The sequence below is a fragment of the Schistocerca piceifrons genome, unplaced genomic scaffold, assembly GCF_021461385.2.
Source record: "Schistocerca piceifrons isolate TAMUIC-IGC-003096 unplaced genomic scaffold, iqSchPice1.1 HiC_scaffold_1544, whole genome shotgun sequence".
Lineage (NCBI taxonomy): Eukaryota > Metazoa > Arthropoda > Insecta > Orthoptera > Acrididae > Schistocerca > Schistocerca piceifrons.
In genome coordinates, this window is record NW_025727396.1 from 1,212,204 (window position 1) to 1,216,795 (window position 4,592).

The following is a 4,592-nucleotide window of genomic DNA, read 5'->3' on the forward strand; positions in this document are numbered from 1 at the left end:
GCATTGTGCATTTTCTATTTAATTCCGATGCAATTTCTGTGTTTCATCGTCAATAAGAAGGTCATAGGGATACAGAAATCCTGAAGTGAAGCATCGGAATTTGTAACTAGTGTCACAGGAATGGTTCAAAACCTAGTCAGAAAGAAGAGTCAGTCTTCTAGTACTTAAGTCGGCATTGTGCATTTTCTATTTAATTCCGATGCAATTTCTGTGTTTCATCGTCAATAAGAAGGTCAGAGGGATACAGTAAACCTGAAGTGAAGCATCGGAATCTATAACTAGTGTCACAGGAATGGTTCAAATCATAGTCAGTAAGAAGAGTCAGTCTTGTTGTACTTACGTCGGCATTGTGCTTTTTCTATTTAATTCCGATGCAATATCAGTGTTTCATCGTCAATAAGAACGTCCAAGGGATACAGTAAACCTGAAGTGAAGCATCGGAATCTATAATTAGTGTCACAGGAATGGTTCAAAGCATAGACAGTAGGAAGAGTCAGTCTTCTTGTACTTAAGTCGGCATTCTGCCTTTTCTATTTCATACCGATACAATTTCTGTGTTTCATCGCCAATAAGAAGGTCAGAGGGATACAGTAAACCTGAAGTGAAGTATCGGAATCTGTAACTAGCGTCACAGGAATGGTTCAAAACATAGACAGTCAGAAGAGTCAGTCTTCTTGTACTTAAGTCAGCATTGTGCCTTTTCTATTTAATTCCGATGCAATTTCTGTGTTTCATCGTCAATAAGAAGGTCCAAGGGATACAGTAAACGTGAAGTGAAGCATCGGAATCTATAACTAGTGTCACAGGAGTGGTTCAAAACATAGACAGAAAGAAGAGTCAGTCTTCTTGTACGTAAGAGGACATTGTGCTTTTTCTATTTAATTCCGATGCAATTTCTGTGTTTCATCGTCAATAAGAAGGTCCAAGGGATACAGTAAACCAGAAATGAAGCATTGGAATCTATAACTAGTGTCACAGGAATATTTCAAAACATAGACAGAAGGAAGAGTCGGTCTACATGTACTTAAGTCGGCATTGTGCCTTTTGTATTTAATTCCGATGCAATTTCTGTGTTTCATCGTCAATAAGAAGGTCAGCGGGATACAGTAAACCTGAAGTGAAGCATCGCAACCTATAACTAGTGCCACAGGAATGGTTCAAAACATAGTCAGTAAGAAGAGTCAGTCTTCTTGTACTTAAGTTGGCATTGTGCCTGTTGTATTTAATTCCGATGCAATTTCTGTGTTTCATCGTCAATAAGAAGGTCAGAGGGATACAGTAAATGTGAAGTGTAGCATCGGAATCAATAACTAGTGTCACAGGAATGGTTCAAAACATAGACAGTAGGAAGAGTCAGTCTTCTTGTACTTAAGTCGGCATTATGCCCTTTTCAATTTAATTCCGATGCAATTACTGTGTTTCATCGTCAATAAGATGGTCAGAGCGATACAGTAAACCTGAAGTGAAGCTTCGGAATCTATAACTAGTGTCACAGGAATGGTTCAAAACATAGTCAGTAGGAAGAGTCAGCCTTCTTGTACTTAAGTCGGTATTGTGCCTTTTGTATTTAATTATAATGCAATATCTGTGTTTCATCGTCAATAAGAAGGTCCAAGGGATACAGTAAACCTGAAGTGAAGCATCGGAATCTGTAACTAGCGTCACAGGAATGGTTCAAAACATAGACAGTGAGAAGAGTCAGTCTTCTTGTACTCAAGTCGGCATTGTGCATTATCTATTTAATTCCGATGCAATTTCTGTGTTTCATCGTCAATAAGAAGGTCAGAGGGATACAGTAAACCTAAGTGAAGCATCGGAATGTATAACTAGTGTCACAGGAATGGTTCAAAACATATTCAGAAAGAAGAGTCAGTCTTCTTGTACTTAAGTCGGCATTGTGCATTTTCTATTTAATTCCGATGCAATTTCTGTGTTTCATCGTCAATAAGAAGGTCAGAGGGATACAGTGAACCTGAAGTGAAGCATCGGAATCTATAACTAGTGTCACAGGAATGGTTCAAATCATAGTCAGTAAGAAGAGTCAGTCTTCTTGTACTTAAGTCGACATTGTGCTTTTTCCATTTAATTCCAATGCAATTGCAGTGTTTCATCGTCAATAAGAACGTCCAAGGGATACAGTAAACCTGAAGTGAAGCATCGGAATCTGTAACTAGCGTCACAGGGATGGTTCAAAACATAGACAGTAAGAAGTGTAAGTCTTCTTGTACTTAAGTCGGAATTGTGCCTTTTGTATTTAATTACGATGCAATTTCTGTGTTTCATCGTCAATAAGAAGGTCCAAGGGATACAGTAAACCTGAAGTGAAGCATCGGAATCTATAACTAGTGTCACAGGAATGGTTCAAAACATAGACACTAGGAAGAGTCAGTCTTCTTGTACTTAAGTCGGCATTGTGCATTTTGTATTTAATTCCGATGCACTTTCTGTGTTTCATCGTCAATAAGAAGGTCCAAGGGATACAGTAAACCTAAAATGATGCATCGGAATCTATAACTAGTGTCACAGGAATGTTTCAAAACATAGACAGTAGAAAGAGTCAGTCTACATGTACATAAGTCGGCATTGTGCCTTTTGTATCTAATTCCGATGCAATTTCTGTGTTTCATCGTCAATAAGAAGGTCAGAGGAATACAGTAAAAATCAAGTGAAACATCGGAATCTATAACTAGTGTCACATGAATGGTTCAAAACATAGTCAGTATGAAGAATCAGTCTTCTTGTACTTAAGTCGGCATTGTGCCTTTTGTACTTAATTCCGATGCAATTTCTGTGTTTCATCGTCAATAAGAAGGTCCAACGGATACAGTAAACCTGAAGTGAAGCATCGAAATCTGTAACTAGTGTCACAGGAGTGGTTCAAAACATAGAGAGTAACAAGAGTCAGTCTTCTTGTACTTAAGTCGGCATTATGCCCTTTTCAATATAATTCCGAAGCAGTTACTGTGTTTCATCGTCAATAAGAAAGTCAGAGGGATATTGTAAACCTAAAGTGAAGCATCGGAATCTCTAACTAGTGTCACAGGAATGTTTTAAAACATAGTCAGTAAGAAGAGTCAGTCTTCTTGTACTTAAGTCGGCATTGTGCCCCTTGTATTTAATTCCGATGCAATATCTGTGTTTCATCGTCAATAAGAAGGTCCAAGCTATACAGTAAACCTGAAGTGAAGCATCGGAATCTGTAACTAGCATCACAGGAATGGTTCAAAACATAGAGAGTAAGAAGAGTCAGTCTTCTTGTACTTAAGTCGCCATTGTGCATTTTCTATTTAATTCCGATGCAATTTCTGTGTTTCATCGTCAATAAGAAGGTCAGAGGGATACAGTAAAAATGAAGTGAAGCATCGGAATCCATAACTAGTGTCAGAGGAATGGTTCAAAACAAAGTCAGAAAGAAGAGTCAGTCTTCTTGTACTTAAGTCGGCATTGTGCATTTTCTATTTAATTCCGATGCAATTTCTGTGTTTCAGCGTCAATAAGAAGGTGAGAGGGATACAGTAAACCTGAAGTGAAGCATCGGAATCTATAACTAGTGTCACAGGAATGGTTCAAATATAGTAAGTAAGAGGAGTCAGTCTTCTTGTACTTAAGTCGGCATTATGCATTTTCTATTTAATTCCGAGGCAATTTCGGTGTTTTATCGTCAATAAGAACGTCCAAGGGATACACTAAATTTGAAGTGAAGCATCGGAATCTATAATTAGTGTCACAGGAATGGTTCAAAACATAGACAGTAGGAAGAGTCAGTCTTCTTGTACTTAAGTCGGCATTGTGCCCTTTCTATTTAATTTCGATGCAATTTCTGTGTTTCATTGTCAATAAGAAGGTCAGAGGGATACAGTAAACCTGAAGTGAAGTATCGGAATCTGTAACTAGCGTCACAGGAATGGTTCAAAACATAGACAGTAACAAGAGTCAGTCTTCTTGTACTTAAGTCGGCATTGTACCTTTTCTATTTAATTCCGATGCAATTTCTGTGTTTCATCGTCAATAAGAAGGTCCAAGGGATACAGTAAACGTGAAGTGAAGCATCGGAATCTATAACTAGTGTCACAGGAATGGGTCAAAACATAGACAGTAAGAAGAGTCAGTCTTCTTGTACGTAAGTGGGCATTTTCCCTTTTCTATTTAATTCCGATGCAATTTCTGTGTTTCATCGTCAATAAGGAGGTCCAAGGGATACAGTAAACCTGAAATGAAGCATCGGAATATATAACTAGTGTCACAGGAATGTTTCAAAACATAGACAGAAGGAAGAGTCAGTCTACATGTACTTAAGTCGGCATTGTGCCTTTTGTATTTAATTCCGATGCAATTTCTGTGTTTCATCGTCAATAGGAAGCTTAGCGGGATACAGTAAACCTGAAGTGAAGCATCGCAACCTATAACTAGAGCCACAGGAATGGTTCAAAACATAGTCAGTATGAAGAGTCAGTCTTCTTGTACTTAAGTCGGCATTGTGCCTTTTGTATTTAATTCCGATGCAATTTCTGTCTTTCATCGGCAACAAGAAGGTCAGAGGGATACCGTAAATCTGAAGTGTAGCATCGGAATCTATAACTAGTGTCACAGGA